Source organism: Equus przewalskii, chromosome 15, assembly GCF_037783145.1.
Source record: "Equus przewalskii isolate Varuska chromosome 15, EquPr2, whole genome shotgun sequence".
In the NCBI taxonomy this organism is placed as follows: domain Eukaryota; kingdom Metazoa; phylum Chordata; class Mammalia; order Perissodactyla; family Equidae; genus Equus; species Equus przewalskii.
The window spans coordinates 81810062-81827889 of NC_091845.1; the positions used below are offsets into that span (position 1 = coordinate 81810062).

The 17828-nt window shown below is 35.6% G+C and overlaps 1 long non-coding RNA gene across 2 annotated transcripts in view; it reads right to left on the reverse strand.

The window, feature by feature from the left end:
- Nucleotides 1–8169: 8169 nt before the first annotated feature.
- Nucleotides 8170–17828, reverse strand: part of LOC139076231 (uncharacterized) — a 282975-nt gene continuing 273316 nt past the window's right edge. Inside the window, exons 2-4 of one of the 2 annotated variants that reach the window (XR_011527614.1) lie at nucleotides 17602–17684; nucleotides 16443–16520; nucleotides 8170–8653 (exon numbers count right to left, since the gene is read on the reverse strand). This is a non-coding gene — a long non-coding RNA (uncharacterized lncRNA). Of the gene's footprint in view, nucleotides 8654–16442; nucleotides 16521–17462; nucleotides 17685–17828 lie in introns of both variants that reach the window. The other variant, XR_011527613.1, reaches the window with a different exon arrangement.

Below are 17828 nucleotides of genomic sequence, written 5' to 3' on the forward strand. Positions count from 1 at the left end.
CAGTATCAATTACAGAACCATCCTTGAGCCAATTATCATAAATGATGTTGGTAGAATCTTCTAATTGGCCCGACGTTTATGTCCTGATCTGCCCCCAAATCTCATTGACTGAAAGTGATCACTGATCGACAGATCATTTATAAGAGAAAATAAGTGATACCATTACTGAAAAAAGTAAGAGGTGCTGGGTAGATCAAAGTAAGAAATGTTTTTTGAGATCTTTGATCAGCTTATTACACTATGACAGTTTTGACCTGTGTTCTCAGTGAAATATTTTATTTAATTGATGACTTCAAACTTCATTGGCAGAGGTTAACATTTTGAAAAATAAACTATTTTCCCTACTAGTGGGAAAATATAATTTGACATATTCTTTTTTTATTAAAGTAAAATTTGTATATATGTTTCAGGTGTACTACATTATAATTTGACATTTGTATACACTACAAAGTGATCAGCACAAGTCTACTTACCATTCATCACCATACAATTGACTCCCTTCACCCTTTTCACCCACCCTCCCAACCCCCTTTCCCACTGGCAATCACCAATCTGTTCTCTGTATTTACGAGTTTGTTTGGGGGGTTTTTTGTTTGTTCATTTGTTTTTGTTTTTTTTCAGATTCCACATGTAAGTGAAATCATGTGGTATTTCTCTTTTTCCATCTGACTTATTTCACTTAGTGTAATATACTCAAAGCCCATCCATGTGGTTGTAAATGGCAAGTTTCCTTCTTTTTTATGGCTAAGCAGTATGCCATTGTGTGTGTGTATATATATTACACTACGTCTTCCTTATCCATTCATCTATTGATGGACACTTGTGTTGCTTCCATGTCTCCATATCTCCGCTACTGTAAATAATGTCACAGTGAAAATAGAGGTGTTTTCGAATCAGTGTTTTCATATTCTTTGGATAAATACCCAGAAGTGGAATAGCTGGATAGTATGATACTTTTATTTTTAATTTTTTGAGGAATCTCCATACTGTTTTTCATAGTGGTTGCATCAATTTACATTCTCGCCAGTAGTGTACTAGGGTTCCCTTTTTTCTGCATCCTCTCCACCACTTGTTATTTCTTGTCTTTTCAATAAAGCCATTCTAACAAGTTTGAAGTGATATCTCATTGTGGTTTTGATTCACATTTCCCTGATAATTAGTGATGTTGAACATCTTTTTATGTGTCTGTTGTCCATCTGTATGTCTTTTTTGGGAAAATGTCTATTCAGATCCTCTGCCCATTCTTTAATTCTATTTTTTTTGATGTTGAGTTGTATGAGTTTATATATTTTGGATGTTAACCCCTTATCAGATGTATGATTTGCAAATATCTTCTCCAATTCAGTCAAGTGCCTTTTCATTTTGTTGATGGTTTCTTTTGCTGTGCAGAAACTTTTTGGTTTGATGTAGTCCCATTTATTTATTTTTGCTATATTTCCCTTACCTTTGGAGTCAGATCCAAAAAAACATCACCAAGACTGATGTCCAGGAGCTTACTGCCTATGTTTCATTTTACAAATGTTATGGTTTCAGGTTTTGCTTTCAAGTCCTTAATCCATTTTGAGTGAATTTTTCTTATGGTGTAAAATAGTGGTCCAGTTTCATTCTTTCGCATGTGGCTGTACAGTTTTCCCAACATCCTATATTGAAGAGACTACTCTTTCCCCATTATTCTAGGCTACTTTGTCATAAATTAATTGTCCATATATGTGTGGGCTTGTTTCTGGGCTCTCTAGTCTGTTCCATTGATCCGTTTGCCTGTTTTTATGACAATACCACACTGTTTTGACTACTATAGCTTTGCCATATAGTTTAAAATCAGGGAGCCTGATACTGTCAGCTTTGTTCTTCTTTCTCAGGGTTATTATGGCTCATTGGGATCTTTTGTGATTCCACACAAATGTTAGAATTATTTGTTCTAGTCCTCTGAAGACTGCCATTGGAATTTTGATAGGGATTGCGTTGAATCTGTATTTTGCTTTGGGTAGCACGGACACTTTAATAATTCTTCCCACCATGAGCACGGAATTTCTTTTAGCAATGTCTTATAGTTTTCAGAGTACAGGTCTTTCACCTCCTTGGTTAAATTTATTCCTAGGTATTCTTTTTCATGTAATTGTAAATGAGATTTTCTTAATTTCTCTTTCTGATAGTTCATTTTCAGTTTATAGGAATGCAATAGATTTTTGTATATTTATTTTGTATCCTGCAAATAAACTGAATTTCTTAGTTCTAAAAGTTTTTTGGTGGCGTCTTCAGGGTTTTCTATATTTAATAGCATGTCATATGCAAATAGTGACAGTTTTACTTCTTGCTTTCCAATTTGGATGACTTTTATTTCTTTATCTTGCCAAACTGGTCTGGGTAAGGCTTCCAGTACTATGTTAAATAGAAGTGGCAAGAGTGGGCATACTTGTCTTTTTCCTGATCTTAGAGGAAAGGCTTTCAGCTTTTCACCATTGAGTATGATATTAGCCATGGGCTTCTCATATGTGGTCTTTGTTATGTTGAGGTACATTCCCTCTATACCCACTTTGTTGACAGTTTTTATCATAAATGCATGTTGAATTTTGTCAAATGCTTTTTCTGTATCTATTGAGCTGATCGTAGGGTTTTTATCTTTCATTTTGTTAATGTGGTTTTTATCATGTTGATTGAATTGCTGATGTTGAACCATTGTTTCATGCTTGAAATAAATCCCACTTGATTATGGTGTATGATTCTTTTAATATATTGTTGAATTTGGTTTGCTGATATTTCATTGAAGATTTTTGCATCTATGTTCATCATAGATATTGGCCTGTAATTTTCTTTTCTTGTAGTATTTTTGACTGTTTTTGGTATCAAGGTAATGCTGGCCTTGTAAAATGAATTTAGAAGCATTCCCTCTTCAATTTTTTGGAAGAGTTTGAGAAGGATAGGTATTAAATCTTCTTTCAATGTTTTATGGAATTCATCAGCAAAGCCATCTGGTCCTGCACTTTTGTTTGAGGTTTTTTATTACTGATGGAATCTCCTTACTAGTAATTAGTCTGTTCAAATTTTCTATTTCTTTATAGTTCAGTCTTGGAAGATTGTATGTTTCTTATCATTTTCTTCTAAGTTGTCCAATTTGGCCTATAATTGTTTAGTCTATTATGATGTTTATATTTCTGTGGTATCAGTTGTAACTTCTTTTTCATTTCTTGATTTTATTTGCGCCCTCTTTTTTTCTTGGTGAGTCTAGATAACGGTTTGTCAATTTTGTTTATCTTTTAAAAAAAACAGCTCTTAGTTTCATTGATCTTTTCTATTTTTTTTAGTCTCTATTTCATTTATGTCTGCTCTAGTCTTTATTATTTCTTTCCTTCTACTAACTTTGGGCTTCATTGGTTCTTCTTTCTCTCGTTCCTTGAGGTAGACAGTTAGGTTGTTTATTTGAGATTTTTCTTGATTCTTGAGGTAGGCCTGTATTGCTATGAACTTCCCTGTTAAAACTCCTTTTGCTGCATCCCATAAACTTTTGAATGTTGTATTTTCATTTTCATCTGTTTCAAGGTATTTTTTGATTTCCCCTTTCTTTGTTGACCCACTGGTTGTTCAGTAGCATGTTGTTTAACTAATATATATTTGTAATTTTTCCAGTTTTCTCTTTGTGATTGATTTCTAGTTTATAACATTGTGGCCTGAAAAGATGCTTGATGTGATTTCAATATTAAATTTCTTGAGACTTGTTTTGTAGCTTAACATATGATCTCTCCCAGAGATAGTCGATGTGCACTTGAGAAGAATGTGCATTCTGCTTTTGGATGAAATGTTCTGTACATATCTTTCAAGTCCATCTGGTTTACTGTGTTGTTTAAGACTGAAGTTTTCTTATTGCTCTTCTGTCTGGATGATGTATCCGTTGATGTCAATTGAATATTAAAGTCCCCTAGTATTATTATGTCACTGTCAATTTCTCCCTTTAGGTCTGATAATATTTGCTTTATATATTTAGGTGCTTCTATGTTGGGTGCATAGATATTTACTAATGTCGTATCTTCTTGTTGGATTGATCCCTTTATCATTACATAATGTGCACTTTTGTCTCTTCTTACAGTCTTCTTTTAAAGTCTATTTTCTCTAAGTATTGCTAGCCCCGTTTTATTTTGGTTTCCATTTGCAGAAAACATCTTTTTCCATCCCTTCTCTTCTAGTCTGTGTGTGTCCCTACATCTGAAGAAAGTCTCTTGTAGTCAGCATATAGATAGGTCTTGTTTTTTAGCCATTCAGCTGCTCTTTGTCTTTTGATTGGAGAATTTAGTCCATTTACATTTAAAGTAATTACTGATAGGTATGTTCTCCTTACCATTTTGTTAATTGTTTTCTGGTTGTTTTGTATTTCCTCTGTTCCTTTCTTATTTTGCTCTCTTTCCTTGTGGTTTGATGACTTTCTTTGGTGTTATGTTTAGATTCCATTCTCATTATCTTTTGTGTATTTACTACAGGTTTTTGCTTTGCAGTCACTGTAAGGCTTATATATAACAACCTATACATATACCAGTCTATTTTAAGTTGATAGCAAGTTAATTTTAAACACCTTCTAAAACTCTATAATTTTGCTCCCCAATTCCCCCTTTTTTGTTTTTGAGCAAGACTAGCCCTGAGCTAACATCTGCCACCAATCCTCCTCTCTTTTGCTGAAGACGATTGGCCCAGAGCTAACATCCGTGCCCATCCTCCTCTAGTTAGTATGTGGGATGACTGCCACAGCATGGCTTGACAAGCAGTGCATAGGTCCACACCTGGGATCCAAACTGGTGAGCCCCATGCTGCCAAAGTAGAGTGTATAAACTTAACTGCTATGCCACTGAGCCAGCCCCCCATGTTTTATGTTTTTGATGTCACTTTATATATTTTATTTTGTGTATCCCTTAACTAATTATTGTTGTTACAGTTATTTTTACTCCCTTGTATTTTAGCCTTCATATTAGCTTTATAATTGTTTAGTCTACTACTTTTACTATATATTTACCTTTACTAGTGAAATCTTTCCTTTGTTAGGTCTTCTTGTTACTAATTAGTGCCCTGTCTTTTCAGCTTAAATAAGTCCCTTTAACATTTTAGTCATGAGAATAAAATATACAAAAATGTAATATACATTTTATGTAACAAGTAAAATCCAAGTATTAAATTGTAAAATGCCATTTTTCTGTGGCTCGCTTTCTTTCTGAAACTTAGCCTGTGAAATTCTCATTTCTTCTGAAATAATCAATGAAAACCAAAAAAAAATCATTTAAGTAGAACCAATCATGTCAATACTACCTTAAAAAAGTGCTAGAATATTGTACCTATAAATACTGACTCAAAAACAGAACAAAATATGAACACTTCTAGAAAGTTAATATCAAAATACTGTCCTTCATAGTATTCACTATGACGGATTTTACTTATCCCATTAATTTTTCCATTATATTAAAATATTTTGAAACTCCCTTTTGGAAAGAGCCTTCAAGACTAGTTTACAAGCCCCTTGAGAAAAGTGGATGTTATTTATTATCACACCGTGTATCTTCTCCACAGTAAATTAAAAACTTAAATCCACACCTTCCTCAACAGACTTGACTTGAAATGACTCCTATTTAATTTCTATAATCATATATATCCAAAAAGATGCAGACTTTTCATGGCGGAAGATGTTCAAAGAATAGACCATATAACACCACCATTCCAAATAAAAAAATATTTTTCTTATCCATAATTATCCAAAAATTATTTTAAGTAATTACAACATCTTCTGGAATAAGTGGATAACTTACAAGACGACAAACTTGAAAGGAAAAACTTCCATTTAAGGTATGTCATTACTTTATAGTCTCGCTTAATATTTACATATTTACTATACATTATGAAAACTGGCAATAGGTATAGCTATGTAGGTAAAACATACATTATTTTTTTTAAGTTGAAAGACCATATTAAAGGTGAGGCCTAAAAAGAAGGAATAATAAGAACTCATCTTAGGCTAAATGCCCTTACTTGCATGAGATTTGTAATATATAAATATCCTTTTAGCTATTTCTCACCAGATCTTAATATTTTTTAAATCGAAGGTATATTTGCCTTTGCCTATCTCTAACACAAGGTTTCTTTACTTTAGCTGAGAAGCAGAACAATTTCAGAATCACAAATTTCAGTGAAATCAATCAGCTGATAAAATGGCAGGTTCATGCCTCTGCTAAGATTACTGTGCTGATGAAGCCAAGTTCACAGGTTTCATCCCTAAGTGGGCCAATTTACTTTGCTACAGGCAGTACCTCAGATGCTGGCCTGACATCCTGCAAATGGGAGCCATCAGTCATAAGGAGAAGCTGGGGAAAAGCATGGGGAGAGTAGAGCCAACTCATCCTCACTGTAGAAAATGACTCTAAGCCCAAGCCAGATGATAGTTAAGCTGTGGCATTTCTCTTGTAAATAAAAGCAGGAGCTATCTTCCAAATGATAGTGAAATGGCACAGGTCAGAGCGTAAATCTTATGTCCAGAAATGTACATTTAGATTAAGTGTGTCAACAATTACTGAACTAGTAATCAATTGTTGGTTTGATGAGGGTTCTACCAAGAATGGGAGGAGGTATAGGGAGATCCCAAAATAATGCATGAATTTATTTATAATGTCTTCATTGCCAAGTTCCAAAAATATTGGCTGCTGCTCAAACAAAAGAGAAAAATGTAGCTACTAGCTGAGAAATTATAATAGATTGCATGAAACACACAAAAATGATCAAAGCCTTATGTGTCAAAGTTTCATTTACCTCATTAATGATGGAACTAGCAAGATGACAAAGGCAGTTCAAAATAAAATTTAAGAAACTGGAATTTTTTTTTTTGGTCAGTAGGAAAAAAATAAAAGCTGAAATTAAAGTATCAAATTAGATACAAAATTGGTTGAAGTCCTACATGGCAATAAAACCATCACAACTTACCAGTTTTATAGAACTGTAAAATGGCCCTAATCATGTAAACAAAGCTGTATTCCCTTAGAGCGTATTAGAAACAACTGGGGAGGTTTTAAAACTATAAGTAGGTCTTACCTCCAATATTCTGATTTAACTGAAAACTGTAAGGCCTGAGCTGCAGGATATTAAAAGCCTCTACAAGTGGTTCTAATGTGCAAACGAGTTTGTGAACCACTGCCCCAGAAAGTGACATGGCCTTTTACAAGGGCTTGCAACCATTTGCCCTCACACCTTGCTACTTAAAATGTGTAGCACTGTCCAGCAGCACTGCCATCACCTGGGAGCTCTTTGAAATTCAGAATCTAGGTCCCCACTGGAGATGCGCTGAGTTAGAATCTGCATTTCGAAAATATCAGCAGGTAATTCAGGTGTACACTGAAGTTTGAGAAGTACTTTTCTGATATGATATTGGAAGGACTTGCAATCATCTTTTTCCTTATTTCCAAGTTTTAGAAAAATTTTCCCAAGATAACATCAACAAGAAACTGCCAAATGGCTCTAAAAAGGTCAGGAACAGTACTGTAACAATAGGAATGTTTGTGGGGAGGGGAATCAACTCTGAGCTGGAAAATCTGTACTAGACCGGTCAATGGTCCCATTTCCCAGGATCCTCAGTCACCAGGGGCACCCGGAGTGACAGGACTTGGAGTATTTCAGATGAATAAATGAGTGTTTAAGGGATCTTAAGATTAAACATCATATTTATGTATTACTTTTACTAAGAGCGGGTGGGAATTGGGACATAGGTAGTCCCACATGTGCCAATCATTTTTAACCACTAGCCAATCATATAACAAGCAGAGGATACTAGCTATGAAGAAAGAAATTGATAGAAATACTGTGTTTGAATGCCTCATTAGGGCAAAATACAAACTTTTTGGTGCAACTGTTTCAAACAACTTACTCAGCATCAAATTGCTAAAATTTTTGAGGGTCAGTGTGTCAACCGAGACTTAGTGTTCACCACATTCTGCGAAAGTTGACAAAGGACTTCACTGCCTTTTGAGTATAAAAATTTAAGGCATAATTATCAGGCAGCAAGACCTATGTGGCTATTGACACCTAAGAAAACATGAGCAATGTTCTTACACGGAACTTGCCAGAAATATTGAATGAATTTCACTTTGGCATGTAAGTATGATTATGCATCCTGGATTTTCAAAGTCACTGTCAATTTTCAAAATATATTTTAAATTCTTATATTTATTTATTAAACATTTAGTGAGTACTGGGTACTTTCCTAGGTTTACAGAAGTGAACAAAAACATGGCTCCTGCCTTCATGGAGCTTACAGTCAAGAAAGGAACAAGGATACTAAACAAATGAATAAGGTTACAAATGTTATTATTATAACAAAGCTTGGTAAGTGCAATAAAAGAAAAGAACAGGGTGATTTCCGTGAAAATGATTTATTCAATGTATAACTAAATGTGATTTATTATCTGTAACTTTACAAGGCTTTATAAATAAATTCCCAAATCATAAAACAATTTCAATCATAAAATATATAAATTTCACTAAGGCTGACAAATGTATTCGACTCTGCCTAACTCCTCAAAAGATAAGAAACATTCAAAAGGTCCCAGAATGCTCTTCTAACCTTCTCTTTCTTCACTATGGCAAGTATCAGCGGTTTTCTCTGAGCAGCTGAATTTGCGGAGGGTCCGTCAAAGACCTAAAAATCACAGAGACTTGAGTTAGAGCAACAGAGATGACACAAAAATATTGATTCAGATACCTTAAATCCTCTCTGGAATAAAAATGGAAATTATATATATAGTAATATGTAATATAGTGTGTGTGCTATTGGAGATATGTATATATACAATGTGTGTGTGTGTGTGTATGTATATATATATAAGTATATATATATATCTCCACTTCCATATATATAGTTAGATACTCTTCAATTTCAAACATGTTGATTTGGTATCACATTTTTCATTACACCTGTAGAGAACTACAAATGATATCAAAAATGAAAAGATATGAAGTGTCTATGTGATAAAAAGAGTGTCTGAGGTGTTTTTGGTTTTGTTTTCTGTTTCTCCACAGCTATATAAATGTGTGTGTCCTCTCCAGAGGATATTCTTAGTCTTACCATACTTAATTTCAGCCATGATAATAATTACTATCTTTTGCATTATTTACCCAGAATACTTCCTCTCCCCTTAACTCATTCATTTCTTTCATAATTCCTGGTTCCCCCAACCCCTTACCTCTATGCTTCGGCTCCTCATGCCTGTTTCCTACCTCCCTTATTCTCTGATGTTGGAGGCATGCTTCTCATGTTGTGATCCTCAGAACACACAAATCTAAAACAGACCTAGAACTCAATCTCCTTCCACCAAAGAGCCCAGGAAGAGGAAATTGCCAGATTATTTAACAATGAAATGTTTGCTGTTAGTGCCATCGATGGGATTCCAACTCCTACTCACCCTGTGGACAGCAGAGCAGAACCCTGGCCATTTTTTGCGCCGCCATCTCACCTTCTGGTGCTGTATCAGACAATGCTCTACAGCTATCACAGGGTTTTCATGGCCAATTTGGGGGGAAGCAGGGTGGCCAGGGCCAGGTCATTCTTCCTAGTCTTAGTGCAGAATCTCTTCTGAAATCTGTCCACCACTGGTTACCCTGCACCAGTGGCATAGCTTTCTGCATCACAGCAACTGCCACAGTAGGACAACCCACAGACAGGTGATGTGGTTCCCTGACCAGGAAACAAACCCCAGGCCACGGCGGTGAGAGTGAGAGTGTCCAGTCTTAACCACTAGACCTGGCTACAATGACAGGCACCTACCCATATTTGATAAGCAACTAGGTCAAGTAAAGTGGTCCTTCTACATGGTCAACACCTGAACTTTTCTTTTTCCTCTTTTCACTTTTTTTAAAGTTTTATTGAGATATAATTGACATAATATGTATGAGTTTTAGCAGTATAATATGATTTTATTCTTGTATATATTGCAAAATATATGCCACAATAAATTTAGTTAAAATCCATCACCACACAGAATCACAAATCTTTCCTGTGACGAGAACTTTAAGATCTCTCTTAGCAACTTCCAAATTACAATACAGTATTATTAACTTTAGTCGTCGTGCTGTACATTACATCCAAGAACTTATTAACTAATCTTATAACTGGAAGTTTGTACCTTTTTAACACCTTCACCCATTTCGCCCACCCTCACACACCACATCTGGCAACCATCAATCTGTTCTCTGTATCTATGAGTTTGGTGTTTTTAGATTCAACATACAAATGAAATCATACAGTATTTGTCTTTCAGTGTCTGACACATTTCACTTAGCATAATGCCCTCAAGGTCCATCCATGTTGTTGCAAATGGCAGAATTTTCTTCATTTATGGCTGAATAACATTCTATTTCATATATATATACATATATATACACACAAACACACACATACCACATTTTCTTTACCCATTCATCCACTGATGGACACTTAGGCTGCATCCATATCTTGGCTATTATAAATGATGCTGCAATGAACATGAGGGTGCTGATACCTTTTCAAGATAGAGATTTTGTTTCCTTTGGATATATACCCCAAAGTGAAATTCCCAGATCTAGTTTTAATTTTTTGAGGAACTTCCATACTGTTTTCTGTAGTGTCTGCACCAATTAACAGACCCAGGAACAGTGCCCATGGAGTCTCTTTTCTCCACATCGTAGCCAATGCTCCTCTCTTGTCTTTTTGACAATAATCATTCTAACAGGCGTGAGGTTATATCTCATTGTGGTTTTGCTTTGCATTTCCCTGATGACTAGTGATTTCAGCACCTTTTCTATAAATCTGTTGTCCATCTGTATGTCTTCTTTGGAAAAACGTCTATTCAGTTCCTCTGTCCATTTTTTAATGGATTTTTTTTTGCTATTAAGTTGTATACGTTCTTTATATATTCTGGATATTAACCCTTATCAGATATGATTTGCAAATATTTTCTCCTATTCTGTAGGTTGCCTTTTCATTGTGTTGGTTTCTTTGCCTGTGTAGAGGCTTTTTAGCTTGATTTAGTCTCTGTTGTTTGTTTTTGCTTTCATTGCTTTTGCTGTTGGTGTCAAATCCAAAAACTCACTGCCAACACCAATGTCAAGGAGCTTACCCCTATGTTTTCTTCTAGGAGCTTTATAGTTTCAGGTCTTATGTTCAAGTCTTTAATTCAAATTGAGTTGTTTTTGTGTATGGTGAAAGATAGTGGTCCAGTTTCATTCTTTTGTGTGTGGCTGTCCAGTTTTTCCAACACCGTTTCTTGAAAAGGCTGTTATTTCCCCGTGTATATTCCTGGCTCCTTTGTCATAAATTAATTGAGCATATATGCGTGAGTTTATTTCTGGACTCTCTATTCTGTTCTATTTATCTGTGTGTCTATTTTTATGCCAATACCATACTATTTTGATTACTATCGCTTTGTAATATGGTTTGAAACCAGGAATTGTGATGCTTTCAGCTTTGTTTTTCTTTCTCAAGATTACTTTGCCTATTCAGTCTTTTGTGGTTCCATATGAATTTTAGGATTGTTTCTTCTATTTCTTTAAAAAAAATGCATTGGAATGTTGATAGAGATTTCATGGAATCTGTAGATTGCTTTGGATAGTATCAACATTTTAACAATATTCTTTCAATCCATGAACATGAAATATCTTTTGATTTATTTGTGTCTTCTTCAATTTCTTTCAATTCATTTTCAATTTCAATGTCTTGTAGTTTTCAATGTACTGGTCTTTCACTTCCTTGGTTAAAGTTATTCCTAGGTATTTTATTCTTTTGGTGCTATTGTAAATGATATTATTTTCTTAATTTCTCTTATAGTTTGGCATAGTATATAGAAATGCAACTGATTTTCGTATGAATATTTTGTATCCTGAAACTTTACTGAATTCATTTACTAGTTCTAACAGTTGTTTGGTGGAGTCTTTAGGGTTTTCTATATATAATATGTCATCTGCAAATAAAGACAGTTTTACTTCTTCCTTTTTGATTTGTATGCCTTTTATTTCTTGCCTAATTGCTCTGGCTAGGACTTCCAGGGCTATGTTGAATAAAAGTGGTGAGGGGGGCATCCTTATCTTCTTCCTGATCTTAGTTTTTCACTGTTGCGTATGATGTCAGCTGTGGGCTTGTCGTATACATCCTTTATGATGTTGAGGTACATTCCTTCTATACCCACTTTTTTGACAGTTTTTATTATGAATCGATGTTGAATTTTGTCAAATGCTTTTTCTATGTCTATTGAGATGATCGTATGATTTTCATCCTTCATTTTGTCAATGTTGTTTATCATGTTGATTGATTTGCAGATACCGAACCATTCTTGCAATAAATCTGTGGAATAAATCCCACTTGATCGTGGTATATGATCCTCTTAATGTATTGTTGAATTAGGTTTGCTAATATTTTGTTGAGGATTTTTGTATCATATGTTCATCAGGGATATTGGCCTGTGATTTTCTTTTCTCATAGCATCCTTGTCTGGTTTTGATATTAGGGTAAGGTTGGCCGCATAAAATGATTTTGGAAGTGTACCCTTTTCTTCTTTTTGGAAGAGTTTGGAAAGGACTGGTAATAATTCTTCTCTAGTTGCTTGTTAGAATTCACCAGTGAAGCCATCTGGTCCTAGATTTTTGGTTTTTGAGAGGTTTTTGATAACTGATTCCACCTCCTTAGTAGTGCTCAATCTGTTCAGATTTTCTATTTCTTCATGATGTACATATCTTAGTAGTTTGTATGTTTCTAGGAATATGTAAATTTCTTCTAGGTTGCCCAGTTTATTGGTGTATATCATTCATAGTAGTCTGTTATGATCCTTTTTATTTCTGTGGTACCAGTTGTAGTGTCTCCTATTTCTAATTTTATTAGAATCCTTTTTCTTGGTGAGTCTAGCTCAAGTTTTGTCTATTTTGTTTGTCTTTTCAAAAAACCACTCTTAGCTTCATTGATCTTTTCTATTGTCTCTTTATTCTGTTTATTTCCTCTCTGATCTTTATTTCTTTCCTTCTACTAACTTGGGGCTTCATTTGTTCTTCTTTTTTACACTTCCTTAAAGTGTAAAGTTAGGTTGAGATCTTTATTTCTTGATATAGGCATTTGTTGCTATGAACTTCCCTCTTAGAACTGTTTTTGCTGCATCCCATAAGTTTTGGTGTGTTGTATTTCCATTTTTGTTTGTCTCAAGATATTTTTTCATTCTCTTTGGTTTCTTCTTTGACCCATTGGTTTTACAGTTTTATATTTAATCTGCAAATAACTGTGAATTTTCCAGTTTTCTTCTTGTGATTGATTTCTGGTTTCATAGCATTATAGCTGGAAAAGATGCTTGATATAACTTCAGTATTTTAAAATTTATTAAGACTTGTTTTGTGACCTAACCTAGGATCTATCCTGGAGAATGTTCCATGTGCACTTGGAAGAATGCGTATTCTGCCGTATTGGAATGCATGTTCTGCAAATGTCTGTTAAGTCTGTGTGGTCTAACATGTAGTTTATTCTGTCTGGATGACTGATCCATTGTTGCAAATGGATTTTCAAGTCCCCTACTATTTTTGTACAGCTGTCTATTCCTCTCTTCAGATCTGTTAATGTTTGGTTTATATATCTAGTTGCCCCTATGTTGGGTGCATAAGTATTTACAAATGGTATATTCTCTTGTCAGATTGACCTCTTTATCATTATGTAATGACCTCCTTTGTCTCTTATTACAGTCTTTGGCTTAAAGTCTATTTTGTCTGACATAAATAAAGCTACTCCTGCTTTCTTTCATTTTCCTTTTGCATGGAATATCTCTTTCCATCTCTTCACTTTCAATCTGTGTGTATCCTTAAAGCTGAAGTGAGTCTCTTGTAGCAGCCTATTGTAGGGTTATTTATCCATCCATTCAGCCACTCTATGTCTTTTGATTGGAGAATTTAGTCAATTTATATTTTAAGTAATTATTAATAGATAAGGACTTCCTATTGCTATTTTGTTAATTGCTTTCTGGATATATTGCAGTTCCTTTGTTTCTTCTTATTTTGCTCTCTTCCTTTGTGATTTGATGATTTTCTATAGTGGTATGCTTAGATCCTACTTTCTTTATCTTTTTTGTATCTATTATAGGTTTTTGCTTTGTGGTTACCATGGAGGTTACATAAAATATCTTGTATTTACAATAGTCTGTTTTAAGCTGATAACTTACGTTTGAATGTATATTAAAACTGTAGCTTTTTACTCTCTCCCTTCCACATTTTTTTTGGTCACAATTTACATCTTTTTGTCCTATGTATTCATTAACAAATTATTATAGTTATAATTTTATTACTTTTGTCTTTTCATCTTCATACTAGATTTAAAAGTGATGTCCCCACCATCATTATAGTATTCTGAAATTAGCTATATATTCACTTTTACTATTGAGATTTTTACTCTCAATATTTTCCTTTTCCTAATTAGCATGCTTTTGTTTCAACTTGAAGAATTCCCTCTACCATTTCCTGTAAGGCCAATCTAGTGGTGATGGGAACTCCTTCAGTTTTTGCTGATCTGGAAAACTCTTTTTCTCTCCTTCAATTCTAAAGCACAGCTTTTCCAAATAGAGTATTCTTTGCTGGCAGTTTTCTTTTTTCAGCACTTTGCGGACCAGAAAACAGTTGCTTGAGATATTTAAAGTTTCAGTTAAAAAACATGCTGATAGTCTTATGGGGGTTCTGTGGTACATAAGTTTTTTTCTCTCTCTCTTGCTGCTTTTAAGATTCTTTCCTTGTCTTCAACCTTGGCAATTTAATTATAATATGTCTTAGTATAGGTCTCTTTGAATTCATCTTATTTGGCACTCTCTGGACTTTCTTTCCCCTGGCTAGGGAAGTTCTCAGCTATTTTTTCCTTAAATAAGCTTTGTACCTCTTCTAGGAGCCCTATAATGCAAATATCGGTCCACTTGACGATGTCCATAAGTTCCTTAAGCTATCTTTACCCTATTTCATTTTTTTGTTCCTCTGATTGGATGAATTCCACTGCCCTGTCTTTGAGTTCACTTATCCTTTCTTCAGTTTCATCTAGTCTGATGTTTAACCTCCCTATTGGATTTTTCAGTTTAGTTATTATGCTTTTCAGCTCTATGATTTCTGTTTGGTACTTTATTTTCTCTTTGTTGAAATTTTCACTTTGTTTATGCATTGTTCTCTTGGCCTCAATGAGTATCTTTCTGATCGTTACTTTGAACTGTTTATCAAATAAGTCACTTGACTCTATTAAGATCTATTTCTGAGGTTTTATCAGGTTCTTTCATTTGGAACATAATCCCTTTGTTTCTTCATTTTCCTCGTCTCTCTAGTTGGTTTCTGTGTATTAGATAAAACAGCCATTTCTCCTGGTCTTGAAGGAGTGGTGTCATGTAGGAAATGAACCTTATTGTTCAACCTGGCCCTAGCTCCTGGTTGTCTTTCAAACCTGTGTTTTTCTAAGCAGGCTTCTTTGTTCTTAGTGCCTCCCAGTAGTTGTGAATATGCCAATGCCTGTCAGTGTCCCAAAGGAGAGAATCTTAGTCAGCACCTAGATGCAGGCTAATTGCAAGCAGGACCCTAGGCAGTAGCTTTTAATGTATGTAAATAGACACCTTTCAAGGAAAGACTGGGAGAAGGGTGCCTCTATCCACTTCCTCTGTGCCAAGTCTGGGGGAGACAGTGGCCAAGAACTTTGTTTTTGTTTGCCACAGTCCCACAAAACCCACCAACATAAGTCCCTCTGGTCATTAGAGTCAGGGTATCAAGTCCTCTGGGCTGCAGCCACAAAAGGTGTGGTGCCAGACATGCACTCAATCTCCCTTCATGGAAACAATACAACCCATTTTAATGTGGGGTTTTTTCTTCATTCACCTGATGTGTAAGAGTCACTCAGCTAGTTTCTTGATTTCTTTCCAAAGGAATTATTCCATATATAGCTGTAGATTCAGTGTGTCTGTGGGAGGAGGTGAGTTCAGGAGCCTGCCATGTTGCCACCTTGAACAGGAACCCCTGCTCTGAGCATCACGAGGACAGAAATGTTATTTGTTGGGGCTTGAGAGTGCAATGAATCATATCCCTCTTCTTACCACTTATGACGCTTTCCATATACTCTGTCTTCCTTCTTGACACTGTAAGTAAACTGCCCATGCTCCTCTCCAAATGCAATGCTGTCCCTTATTCACAAGAGCTCGTTCTCTCTCACTCAAAAACAATGGCAGGAGCAGTGCCTTTAAGCAGGAGAGAGAAGGCAGGAGCAGTGCTTTTGAGCTGAATTTTTCTTATTAAGATGAATAGAACAAAGAAGAAATAATGTATGAGCCTTCTCTGGCAAAGTTTCCCTTAGATGGTAGAAGAAATGAAGGCTCGCTGCTGTGAGATACAGATGGATTATGGTAATAAATCAAACTATAGAAATGTTTAATTCATTCACATAATTCAAAAATATCAGTACTTATTGATACCTAGTAAAATGGCAGGCACTGAGCAGGTACTGGGCATGCAGTTTTGAATGGCACAATACAGTTCTGGCTTTCACAGCGCTTACAGTCCAATGGGATGAATGGAGAGAAGAAAACAACAACAATTAGTTTTAAATTTATCGTGGTATTAGGAGAGAGAAAAGAACATGTCATTATGGAGAATAATGGGGTGGGAGCTACTTCAATAGGGTATTCAGAACATTCTCCCCCATTTTAATTAAGATGCTGTGCCCTACCTACTGAGAAGAAATTAGCACAGCAACTTCCCCTTCCCTCACAGCTCTAGTGAGACCCCAATATCTCCTCTGAAACACTTCATTTCCAACTCTCTAGAACCAAAGCAAAGTTTCCCATACCTTTTAGAGCCTGTTTTTTCCACTTATTTCAGTTGTTGGGTCTGACCCCACCCTGGAGGGTAGGTCCTATGCCAGGTCCTTTTTTGTTAATAGATTATAAACCCCAATCTCCTACTGTGCAAATACTTCAGGTCTGCAATTTTAGCTTTTAAGAACATTCTTCCACCCACACTAATTATTTGACAAAGTGGCAGCACTGACATTTTGGGAAAGATAATCCTTGTTGTGGGGGCTGTCTTAAGCCTTGTAGGACTTTTAGCAGCATCCCTGGCATCTACCCACTAGATGCCAGTAGCTCCTGCCCCCAAGTTGTGACAATCAGAAATGTCTCCAGACATGCCAAACGGACCCTGGAGTTGGGGGCAAAAGTCCCTCCCCCCAGCTCCAGGTTGAGAACCACTGATTTAGCACTTCGCTATTCCATTGCTAGGTAGAAATGCAACTCTAATTAGGGATTTAAACTACACAGGAGAGATTCTCCCTGAGTTTTGTGTAGAGTACAGAGTTTAAGGCCTCATGGTAATTAACATTCAACAATTTTTGTTGCTCATTTATCAAAACTATAACCTCATTAAAACAGCCAAATTTAAATATTGAAAAAATAAAATGCATCGGAGCACTGGGGCAAGTGTTTAAATAAACACACCTGAAGGCACATCCCTATCCTGTCAGGGGACACGGCCTGACATCAGCACAGGCTGGCATCTTGGCCACTCTGCTTAATTTCCCTCAGCTGCTGCAGCCTCTCCCGTTTCAAAAGAGAACATTCTCACTGTGCTCCTCACCACCAGTCAATGAGGAAGATCATTCTGCTGGCTCTATTTCTCAGTTCCACGTCTTCAACACTTTTGATTTCAAATGGATGAAGCTGAAAGAGAAAGGAAAAACAGAAGAAGTTGAAAGATGGCTCCAGAGTTTAGCCTGGGATTACTCCTGTTAGGGATGTAACTTCCCACAGAAACCAAGGAGTAGAGAAAGCTCTTCCGATTTGTGCTTCAGCAAAATTAGTTAA